Genomic DNA, 13,024 nt, shown 5'->3' on the forward strand with positions numbered 1-13,024 from the left:
CTAGATAGTCAACCTGAGATAAATGCCTTTCTTTTGGACAGTATGGAAATTGCATCTGTCTACCCCCTCTAGTGTACTCTGGCTGGAAACAAAAGTCTGTTGAGAGTGCACTTCTACTTGGTTATAATGTTCATCTGAAAATGAAGGAAAAGAAGGAAAGGAATCTCATGGGGAAAAGAAACCAGTAATGTGCATTTTCAAATATTTTGTCTCTTAGGAGACCTTAAAATAGAAAATTTGGACTTGCAACATTTGCAAAGATTCCATGGGAGTTTCTAGATAGGGCCTGCCTATGAATTTGAGTTTATGAATAGTCTCTCTGATGAGCAACAATCCCATTCTGTTGCTTTAGTGGTTGGGTTTTCTTCATCAAAGGGTTTGCAGAAAAGGTGGCCAAAGAATAAAAGGAAAAAATAGCATGTGAGAAATTAAGGAAAAATGTGATTCTGGCCCTATTTCACAAATCATTTCTGTCGTTAGTATTCTCCATATGTAAAGTAGTATTCTGTCCTAAATGACCTTGTTGCCTTAGAAACAAAACATAGATGTTTCTCAGAAGGAAGCCACCTCAGCCTCTCCCATACATGAGGGTCAAGAGTGGTATTCATAAGAAGAACATCCCATCAGTCTCTAAAATCAATTAGAACTAATTATCATCACGCAAGTATCTGAGAAGCCATATCCCTAGGACCAAACTGGCAATGTCCCTAACGAGAGAGCACGGTGCTCCTTCTCAGTAAAAACTGAGGGCCTAAGGACCCTACACCGCCTTCCAAGGGCTGGTGTGGTGGTTCAGGTGGCAATCCCATCTGGCCATAGAATGGGCCCTCCAATAACGAGAAAGAATGGTTCAAGACTGGCAGGGCTCTCAAATCACAGAGAACAAGTAACCAAAATCAGTTTTGAACAAATAAACACAGTAGAATGCTGGATGTGCCAGGCCCACATTAGGTAATTTTTGCCATTTCTTTTTTTTTTTTTTTTTTTTTTTTTTGCGGTATGCGGGCCTCTTACTGTTGTGGCCTCTCCCGTTGCGGAGCACAGGCTCCGGACGCGCAGGCTCAGCGGCCATGGCTTATGGGCCCAGCCGCTCCGCGGCATGTGGGATCCTCCCGGACCGGGGCACGAACCCGTGTCCCCTGCATCGGCAGGCGGACTCTCAACCACTGCGCCACCAGGGAAGCCCTTTGCCATTTCTTGATGTCCTTCTGAGGTTATTTCTGAAGGGTGTTTTCTTCTCAAATCTCATCCATATCTACTCTTTCCAAGACCCTCTTTGTGCTCTGGGAGGAGGGACTGCTCACTGTGGCCTGAGCAGGAAATAGCCTGTGACACGTTGAAGCATCCTAGCATGAGAGCTTCGGTGCTAGGGCCAAAAGGGCATTAGGAATTATCCCTGACGTATTTCTCCAAGGCAAAGCAGCACATGTTAATCCTCAATTTAAAAATACTGTGATATTTATGTTATATAGTAATTTATCTTAATAGATGTATTGCCTCCCTTCTTCTAACTTCTTCCATTTTTCTACTCTAGGACGCTCATACATTTTCTGCAGGGCTTTTCCCCCCTACGTGTTTTCTTCTTGTGCTACACTCAAGTATAAGAAACTCAAAGTCCTCTTACTTTATGTTCAGTTTAGCTTCTGAGATGTTAAAAAAAACTCATAGAGAAATAGCACCAGTCTGGTCCAGTTTAATAAATGGATATGGTCAGGGTAAATAATCTCCAGTGAATCAAACATCCAGCCCACATCCAAAATAAACAACAGACCTAGTATTAGTGAATAAGTGAAACTTATGTTTTAAAGGAAGTAAATGAGGGCAAATGAAGCACTTAGCCCACTCCAAAGCTCTGCACTGCACATGATCCTCGGACACCCTACTCCTCCTTACCTAGCTCTGTCATACTTCCATCCCATTTGTTGAGGTTCCCAAGCATGGTAGATAATTTTTTTTCATAGTTGGTGTTCTTATAAAGAAATTAAGTAAATGAGAGCTAAATGTACAGATCCTGAAATTAAAATTGTAAACCTAGTAAACATCCCTACACATCATCCTGTTTTCTTCAAAATGCTCTATGAGAAGAGGTTAGTTTTTAAAACAGGGATGGCTGTCCACCTTTGACATAGCTATTAGGAATGCGGATGTATTTTGGTAACTGAAAGAGTACTAATCAAGTTTCCTTTTAGTTTCTGTGCATTATACCTTTAAACATTGCCACTCTTCTTTCAAATATGAACCATTGGCAGGAGAATTAGATAGATATGTACACGTCCATCACTGTTTTTGAAAAATCCAAAGCAGAAAATCTAGGGACAATGGGTCAGGAGTATTGCTATCATATCTGAGAGAGAAAAAAATTATTATATGTACACTCACACATGTTTAAGATAAGCAACAAATAAATATTTGTTGAATGAATGAATGAATGAGGAAATAGTCTTAAATGGAATGAGCTGTCAACAGTATCATACTGCAGACAGGTCAAATAGGCAGGACCTATGCAGTCACTTAGATTGTCAATTTTGCAGGTTTGGGAAACCTTTGAGAGATTGGAGAGGTGACAATGGATTGTGGAAGGAATCAGAGAGAAGGGTGCAATAGCCAGGAATTTTGACCATTCTTCCAAGATATCTGGACAATAAATAGAAACAGGAGAGTATAGATGTAATCCATCAGAAGCTTCTTGTGCCTTGAATAACCTAATGCGTTATTTGTAATTCTGCTTTCTTCTAAGAGAGGCATGGAGGCTTGGAACTTAATTTTTTTTTTTTTTTTACAGTTTCAGATATACAAGTTAGAGTCTTATGTTTTCTATAATGTCACTATTTTCACTAGAACAGATATATCATTAATGAAGATTTAGTAGTTTTAAAAATTCATTCTTGGGGCTTCCCTGGTGGCGCAGTGGTTGAGAGTCTGCCTGCCGATGCAGGGGACGCGGGTTCGTGCCCCGGTCCAGGAAGATCCCACATGCCGCGGAGCGGCTGGGCCCGTGAGCCATGGCCGCTGATCCTGCACGTCCGGAGCCTGTGCTCCGCAACAGGAGAGGCCACAACAGTGAGAGGCCCGCGTACCGCAAAAGAAAAAAAAAGAAAAAAAAATTCATTCTTTAGTTTTGCCATTATTTGAATATCGATGCTTGATTTGACTTAAAGTTAACTTAGCAGCTTTAGTAGGTCAACCTACTGAACATAAATAATATTTCAACTGTGGTTTGGAAAGAGTTCAAATACCACAAATATGAACTACGAAGAAGCTGAAACTTTCTCCTCAAACTAGAAGGTTGTGTAGTTTTATTTCAGCTCTCACACAACTCAAAAGCCTAAAAATCCCCTAACATCATGATGTTGCTTTCAACCACTAAAAAAAAATCATGATTTCTAATAGGATATAATTCCTTATAACTTGATGGGAAGGAAATCAGGTGAAACATGTAGACATCAACAATCCCTAGTACAGAATAATCAAACAGAAAACTTTTTTAAGTTCATAGCTCTCAATACAGAATAACTATATTTTTGGCTTCATGAAAAGTATTTTTAAGTCCAGGGTATTCAAACACGTCAGCTTTTCCAGTTGTCCAAAACCAATAATGGGCCTTCTGGTTCTCCTGGCAGGCTAACACCTTTGAACAAGGTTGCGACTGCTCAGTGTATAGCAGTGTGAAGAATCCCTTTACAATTTTAATTACAAATATCTGTCTAATGCAGAATCAGAGACAGGCTGCCAAACTATGTGGCTGTTTTTCTTCGGGGATGTCAAATTCTAAATGCTATTTCTGTCCTGGGCCTAATTAAAGGGAAAGAATAATTAGTAATCCAGCGATTCTTTTTGTGGAAAGGGCTTTGACCTACGTGCCTATCTGCCCACCAGGGTACTAAATGAGCTTATTAACTCATTTGACGTGAGACAACTAATAGTGACAACTTGAAGTGGCTGCCAGAACATGTGGCGTGTCAGCCATTGGCTTCAAGACAGATGATTTTCCTCCCCAAATCTCTGACACATATGGTCCTCAGCAGATGGGGTACACCCTGCGTGCGTGTGTATGTGCACATGCGTGTGCAGAGCCTGCCAAGACAAAAACTCCGACGGATCAAGGCACCCAAAATGCTGCCAAAATTTCCCACAAAGGTGCTGAGTCTAACCCACAGGCCCAGTCAAGTGGGGCACTAATGTGGAACACAATGAGTTACTGCATGTCTTCAGAGCGCTGTCAGAATTTTTTTTTAATACTTATACCAGTGCTCTTAATTAATTTAAGTTGCAGCAGCAACAGTGCAGCAGGGAAAATTAAGTTTATTCTAAGAGGAAGGTTTTTTTTAATTGTGGTAAAATATACATAATATTTATCATTTTAAGCATACAATTCAGTGGTATTAAATACACTCACAATATTGTGTATCCGTCATCACTATCTGTGCTCAAAACTTTTCCATCATTCTAACGTAAACTTTGTACTCTTTCAACAATAACTCTCCTCACTTTCCTCTGCCCCCAGTCTCCAAGAGTAGGTTTTTAGGAAACATATCACGCTGTTATGAACCTCTCTCCTCTCGTAAATTGGTGTCCTTCTTCTCCAATTTACGGAGAGGGTTCACCTGAATAGTTTCCAGCCACTCATTTCGTGCTAGAGGAGTCCTAAGAGTGTCCACCAGAGCCTAGATTCTTAAAAGCTCTCCTGATGGGCCATGGAACAGTCCTTCCTTTTAAGGAAAATGACACACAATTCCTTAGGTTTTATTATATATAATGAAATATGACTTTCCTATTAGATTGGAACATATGAATCATCCTTTTTGTAAGTCAAACCTAGCTGTATATTGTCAATTTCATTCACTTTAACATAATAGCAATCAAGAAAAGGAGTTGAATTACTAAAATCTGGTACAACACTACAATTTTCATCACATTCTCCAGCAATTCTTTGGTATTATGGAGTTTTTTCTTCTTTGAAAAGCATAAGTAGGTAGAGTATGTGAACAGTGATCTTTTCTCTTACCCAAGTAGATGTTATTTAAAAAGATTGCAATTGGAGATTTTAAATAATGATGGTTCCAACAGTGCAGTTGCTTAATAACTGCTTTATATGTAGAGTTACATTGTGTGATTACAGTATTGCCAGTTATTATTTATGTTAACTTTACCACTAATTCAGTGACAACATTGATCCAGGTAGACTTTATGTGCCTGAAAGGGCATATAAGTTGGCTTGTAATAGTATATACTTTCATGTGGCTTATTTTTATTTTAGAGATTCTTTGTCTTCATATGATGATTCTTCAACTATGGGTAGAATGTAACTATCTGATTTTTGTGTTTTTCATCTTGTAACAAAGATAAATTTAGTCTGCAATCAAATGATTTTTGAAATACTTTAAGAATGGAAAAGTCCCAAGAGGCAGTTTGGCATGGTGGTTAGAGCACTGGCTCTAAAGCCAGACTGCTGGGGTCCAAACCCAGCCCTATATTGTATTAGTTCTGTGATTTGGGAAACTCACTTTTCCTCCTCATACCTCAGTTTTCTCATTAATGTAATGGGTTAAAAACAGAGTTGTTCGGAGGATTACATGAGTTGATACATGAAAAGCTCTTAGAATAACACCTGTTACATAGTAAGTGCCATATGTATCAGCAATAATTAAGCAGTTAAGTATTTTGACAACCCTCTTTTCATTAATGTAGAACTAAGCTAGCCTGATATATTTTCTAAAAATAGGCCTTTTATTACATAACACTTCTCTGAAATAAGAGAAACTAGGAACTAAAAATAGAGCTTGATTTAACAAGAATTTGATAAATGTTAGTTTCATGCCTCCACCCCACCCCCGTTTTTCCTTCTTTCCAAAAAAAAAAAGGGCTTTTCTTGACTTTTCTCCCAAGCCTTTGTATACAGTAATCACTTCATTGAGTTTCAGCTAAGAATGTATTTTGTCCATACTTGAACCATTTTGCACCTACAAAATGCTCATTCATCATTTTCGTCCACTGGGAAAGTATGAGAATATTTGTCACAAGACTTAAATTATTACAGTTGGTGCTATACATATCTGGGAAACGATAAAAAGAAGTTGCTAAAACATCTATCTAATGTTAAGAGCCCAAGGTATGACTAAATTATTTATAATTGTATTATTCAAGAAGAGGTAAAGTTCTGTCCTCAAAAAATTCAGAGTCTTGGACAACCATTCATTATTTATTATTTTAGGGAAAGGAAAGATGTTGACTTTGGTTAGAGCCAATGTCCAGAATAAGAAGTGTTGGGTTTCTCTAGCTGAACTTTCCATACAGTGTAACCTTAGGCCATCTATTGGCCTTCAACTGAAAAAAAAAATGATTAATTGTATCTGGATAAGTTTGTAGCAAAAACTGTGCAATAAATACTTTATATCACTATGTAATGTATGCACAGTCGCTCTTAGTTAAAAACGTAAGTAAACCAGTGGGAACGCCAGAGGAGCAATTCCAAACCCCCAGTTCCCCCTGCCTAGACCAGGTTTCCTGTTTTGTTCACCTCTAGCAGCTGGCACAATATCTGCTCCTTAGTCACTGTTCAGTAAATGTTTGAGGCCTGGATGGTTGAGTAGATAATATCAATTAGCTAAACTTTGAGAATGGAGAGCGGAGCAAAATCACATGACATCCTCCCACAGTCTATGGGGAGACATATTAACACATGCAGAAATGCAAAGTTGCAACTGAAAAAGTTGCTCTGAAAAAGAGGAAAATGATGTTATCAGTGCCTCTAGAATAGGGATTTTACCTGACCAGAGAGGCCTTCCCTGAAGCCATGCTGTTTAAAATAAGATCTGAGGGATGAATAAGGATTAACTAGGAAAAGAGAGAGGTAACCACATCCCAGATAGAGACAACAGCACATGCAAAGACCCTGTGGCAGGAGGGAACATGGCAAGTACAAGGAACTGAACAAAGGCCAATGGTGCTAGGGTGGCTAGAGAAGAGGCAACTAATAACAAATAGTTTTGAAAAGACCACAGGACCACACCATGCAGGGGCTCACAAGCCTTGGAAGGAGCTCTGTCTTTACCCTAAGAGCAAAGGGAAAGGACTTGAAGGGTTTTACTCAGATTAAAATTAGAAGATTGCTCTGGCAGCAGTGGACGGGTGGGGGATAAATTAGAATGTGCTAGAATGGATGCATGTAGAGTATTAAGGACTTTGCTATAGTCTGAGCAAGAGATGGTATTAATTTGGGGTAGACTATAGAGGCATGGTAGAGGACACAGAGGTGGATGGATTTGAGACTTGTGAGCATATTGTTAGGTGTTGGTGATGCATTGCATATGATGGATAAGGGAGTGAGATATGTTAAGAATGACTCCTAAGTTCTGGCTTGGCATGTGGAGGGGTCTTGATGCCCTTCCCTGAAATAGAGAATGCTGGAAGATGATCAGGTCTGTGAGTGAAAGAATATGACTTTGTCTTTGGAAAGGATGAGTTCCTTTTGAAATTCTCTTTTTCCTGACTTCTTTTATACTGCCTTGGTCAGCTCTCCCTGCCCCCTTTATTTCTTCTGGGCCACTGTCTTCCCCAAATCCCCACAAGACATCTCTGTGTTCTTTCACTCCCACCCAACTTAAATGTTGGTACTCTCCATGGTTCTGACCCGAGCCTCCAGCCTCTTTAATCACTCTAAAGCTGCACTGTCCAATAGAGTAGCCATACGTGGCTTCTGAGCACTTGAAATGTGGCTAGTCGGAATTGAAATGTGCTATAAGTGTTAAATACACGTAGGATTTCAAAGGCATAACATTAAAAATAATGAAAAATAAAATCATTAGTAAGAGTTTTATATTGCTTATATGTTGCAATGATAATATTTGGGGTACATTGGGTTAAGTAAAATCTGTTATTACTTCCTTCGTGTGGCTACTAGAAACTTTAAAATGACAAATGTGGCTCACTGTATATGTCCAGTGGACACTGCAGCTCCAGACAGTGATGCTGTCGTCACCTCATTCCTGTCCGCTTGCCTCACAGAGCTGCTGACTGTCCCCAGCACATTTCACATCATTTTATGCCTCACACTCTCTCCTTCTCCAGAACTTTCGTTCCCCCTCTCTCCTACTAGATTAAATATGATTCTTACATTTTTGTTCAGAGCAAATGTCTCCACTACTATATAAAACTTTCCCAATTCCTTAAGGTAGAATTAACCATTTCTGCCTCAGAGTCTTACATGCTCTGTTAATACACTTTTTATAGCTAATTCACATGCTTATATTTTGTTTTATATTCGTTTGCCTCTCCAGCCAGATTCTAAGTGTCTGCAAAGTACAGGTGCAACCTGATTTATGTCTATAATTATGTTAGGGGGTACTGGGTACCAGGTTGGTGCTCAATGCAAGTCTGGTGAATAACAATTGCTCTACACATATGATACAGCTACCATGTGACTGGTTATGACTTAGATGTTTTAAGACAATATTTCAAATCCTCTCAACAATGCTGCAAGGTAGATATAATGATCCTCATTTTGCATATGGGGATCTTGCAGAAGCTCAAACTGTTAGTAAATTATAGAACCAGAATTCAACTACACTGACTGAATGAAAAAGCCATGGGTTTTTTTCCTGTGATACCATGCATACTGAAAAATGAATTTAAAAATGAAGATTATATTCCTACATCATAAAATAGGAAAAAACACCAATTTCCTAAGATTGTTAGAAGATTAAATGTGATAATCTATATGAAGTGTCAGGGCAGTGCTTGAAAGCAGTAGGTTTTATTAAACATTGGCTTTCTTCCATCTTGAGGTCCATAGCATAGGCATCCTTAATTTCTGAGAAGGATCAAAGTGGTTTACCTAACCTCCTCGATGCCCCTCACATGCTTACACTCATGTTCACTTTCACTCACACTCATCCAAAGGCCATGAGACACAGACTTCTCTGGGGCTATCGACTTTAACCCAGTCCTCTTTGTATATCCCCCTGATGTTTAAAGAAAGTGGAGTAGAGAAATAATAAGTAGTACTGAGGGTATTCAATCTGTGGGTGTGTTTGTTGGTGAGGATTAGGGCAGGAATAATAGCAAAGAAGGAATCAAGCCTGGAGTCTTTCAAGGCTATGTTCCCTTGGTGAATTCCAGGAAAATCATTCGGAGTAGAGTGCTGACTCTTTTCTTCCTGTTCTGTCTTATCCAGCTATGGTATTTTACAATCAGAACCACTTTCTTTACCATCTCAGGAATCTCTGTAGGAAAGGGAAAGGGGAAGTGTGACAGGGATAGACATTAATTATGGACCAATACTGTTCTGCACGTCCTAGGTTGAGATGCAAGCCTCCCGGGAAATAAATTTAAGCAGGTAAAGTGTGAAGATATGTTGCTATGGGGCTGTGTTCAGGTAAGGGAAAGTGGCCCCTCTATAACCTCATATCCCTGTAATTCCCCTGAAAAAGCAATATTAGGAAGTCTCTCAGTTGCTGTTGGTAGGGGACCAAGGCTAAAGGGAGCTCATGCGCTCAAGGGTAATATAGTTCTTTATCCTCTTGGCTCTCCTGGCTCCCTCATTTCAAGTTAACAGCAGAACCAGCACCTTGTCCAGAGCTGGGAAACTTTCTCACCAACCTGTGCTCTTGTTTGTTTTAGATCAAACATAGGGACAAGTACACAGTAGGGCAGAGCTTCCACTATAAAACACTCAAATTCTCCTCCAAATACATAATACATTTAAAAGCCTTCTGATCCATTACAGAACCAAACTACATACCAAAGGGCAGGGAATGAAGAGAATAGGGAACTTAGAGCCTTATACCATTATTATTATTATCATCATTATCATTATTTTAATGGTGTGTTTTACCTCTCAAACTAGCCCCTTGAGTGTGGGGCCTTTGTTTTAAACTTCTATTTATTACCATCCACATAGCAAGTACTTGGTGTTCCTTTGCTAAGTGATGGAAACATTCACCCCTATGCCGTGTAACGGACAAGGTGATTCCAGCTTGAATGGAGAGCACAAGAAGTTATAAGGAAAGATTCTTTGAAGTTAAAATTTGGAATCTTTAGGAAACTGAATATTCTCTAGCACTTAAACTTGAGATTAAGAAAACAACTTCAAATTTGGGGAGAAATGTTATATTCTCCCCAAAGAGAGAATATTTGTCTGATATTATACAGAGAGAAATACCATGGCCAAGAACATGTAAAAGATAAGAATGGCAATTACTTGGCTGATTCAGAAAATTTAACCTATATTAAAAGATAACTAGAACCTTGAATTTTATTTTATTTTTTTTGGCGGTACGCGGGCCTCCCACTGCTGTGGCCTCTCCCGCCACGGAGCACAGGCTCCGGACGCGCAGGCTCAGAGGCCATGGCCCATGGGCCCAGCCGCTCCGCGGCATATGGGATCCTCCCGGACCGGGGCACGAACCCGTATCCCCTGCATCGGCAGGCGGACCCTCAACCACTGCGCCACCAGGGAGGCCCTAGAACCTTGAATTTTAAAGGAAAAAATTCAGGTTGATTTATCTGCCAGATTGACTTGTACTCAAAAGGATAAACAGAAGGTACTTTTCAATTCAAACGCCAAAGCATCATGAACTCTTACAATCAACTGATTTTGAGACAGGTTTTCTTTGTTTGATTCATCTTGAGCCTCGACATATCTTTTAGGGAGGCGATTTAACTGTGACCTTTCTCCTTTCTCTTCTGTTCCCCTTTGCATTTGGCTAAAGTCAACAAACTTCTTTCAAGTAATGCCTCTACCATATCAATATAACATTGCTCTAGTTACTAAGAGTCCCCTCCAAAATCACAAGCCTCTGGGGAGAATTGAGGCTTTAGCTTAGTGGAAATTCCTTTGTTCCCCTCAACCTGGGAGAAGGTTTGTCTCCACTTCCTGTCTGTTGGCTTATAAAAGGATGAAGAGAAGAGAAAAATCTGTAAGTTTAGTGAAATTTTAAATAGCAAATATTCATTATCTCCAACACAAGCATGCTTTGAAATTTTTCTTAACATAAATTAGAGGTACATGCATGTATGTAAAGAGAAAGAAAAATACCATATGATATCACTTATATGTGGAATCTAAAACATGACACAAATGAACATATCTATGAAACAGATACAGACTCACAGACATACAGAACAGACTTGTGGTTGCCAAGGGGGAGGGGGGTGGCAGAGGGATGGATTGGGAGTTTGGGGTTAGTGGATGCAAACTATTATAAACTATAATATTCAGAATGGATAAACAAGAAAGTCCTACTGTATAGCACATGGAACTATATTCACTATATACTATCCTGTGATAAACCATAATGAAAAAGAATATATATATGTGTAACTGAGTCACTTTGCGGTATGGCAGAAATTAACACAACATTGTCAATCAACTATACTTCAATAGAATTCTAAAAAAATAACAATAAAAAAACCCGAAGGAAACACACCAAAAATTAACAGTTGTTATAGATAGATAATGTAAAATTTTCTTTGTATGCTTTTCAATATATGGCAAATTTTCTACAGTGAAGATACATTATTTTGATAAACAGAAAAAATTAGCCTTATAAAAAAAGAAATGGTAATCAATAGCCACTCTCCTTTCCTCTATCAACATGCCAAAGGACCAGAAGCCTGAGAGACCTAAAGACCCATATCCCTGTGGGTGATACTGAGGTGTGAGTTTGTGAAGGCCAGGTAACCCCTCTGGGACTCAGGTTCCTCACCTGTGAAATGCAGGAGTTTGAGTGCCGTGGTCTCAGTTCTATAATGCCTGAATTCTATGATGGGCCTGCCACATCATAGACTATATTAACTGAAAATGCTTCTGGTTTCTAGTAACAAACATCTCGACTAATAGTGGCTTAAATCATAAGAACGCTTCTTGTTGAGTAAACAGAATGTTTGAAGGTAGGTAGTCTAGGACTGTATCGGGAGCTCAGTGCGGTTGTCTAGGAGCCAGGCTCTTTTTTTTTTTTTTTTTTTAATAAATTATTTATTTATTTATTTATGGCTGTGTTGGGTCTTCGTTTCTGTGCGAGAGCTTTCCCTAGCTGCGGCGAGCGGGGGCCACTCTTCATCGCGGTGCGCGGGCCTCTCACCGTCGCGGCCTCTCCCGTTGCGGAGCGCAGGCTCCAGATGCGCAGGCTCAGCAGTTGTGACGCACGGGCTCAGCTGCTCCGCGGCATGTGGGACCCTCCCAGACCAGGGCTCGAACCCGCGTCCCCTGCACCGGCAGGCAGACTCCCAACCACTGCGCCACCAGGGAAGCCCCGGAGCCAGGCTCTTTTAAATTTTTTCTGCATCATCCTCTTCAACTGTTGGCATTCATCTGAGAGACTGTTGCCTCATGGTTACAAGACAGCTATCACATCTCCAAGTAGGAAGAAAGAAGCAGAGGCAAAAGCTTCTCTTTGCATCCAGTAAGGTCCCCACATCTCATTTATCAGAACTGAGTCAAAGGATTAACCTAGATTAATCAGTGGCAAAGGGAAAGATTCTACCCTTGTTTTAGACGGATTATCATTCATCCTACACATCTGAGGGCGAAGAATAGTTGCCCACTGACCTGAACAGGTCAGACTTCTAACAGCAGGGAAGAAAGAAAGGAGAGGATGATCCCTGGGTAGAAAACAAATGTGTCTGTCAGAAGCACTTAATAAAGATGTATTGAACAAATGAGTGAGGGCCACGTGATGACTTTCATGGATCCTAAAAACTTCTGCCTTTCTAGGTACTTTCCTCCATAAAAATGTTTAAAATTATATTTTACAACTGAGTTGGTATAAAGAAAAATGTACTCCAGACTGTATTCATTATTATATATACTATTATTATGTTTATTTTTTATTCTGATTTTAAAAATTAAAATGGAGACATTTTCATGAACCCTAGATACTGGGTCATGGCTAAGTCCATCCTGGGTCTGTGCTGTCTGTCCAACTGGATGGTAAACACTTGAGGGTGGAGACTGTGCGCTAGGTTTTGTTGATGCCCTCAAAGCCCCTATCACATCACTATACGTCTAAGAGCTGCTCAACAAATA

The 13,024-nt window shown here is 39.8% G+C and overlaps 1 protein-coding gene across 1 annotated transcript in view; it reads left to right on the forward strand.

The window, feature by feature from the left end:
- The window catches only part of COL28A1 (collagen type XXVIII alpha 1 chain), a gene marked incomplete at its 5' end in the record, with an annotated part of 152,152 nt that overhangs the window by 36,420 nt on the left and 102,708 nt on the right, over positions 1-13,024 (forward strand).

Source organism: Mesoplodon bidens (genome assembly GCF_964165515.1).
Source record: "Mesoplodon bidens genome assembly, chromosome: 9".
Classification (NCBI taxonomy): domain Eukaryota; kingdom Metazoa; phylum Chordata; class Mammalia; order Artiodactyla; family Ziphiidae; genus Mesoplodon; species Mesoplodon bidens.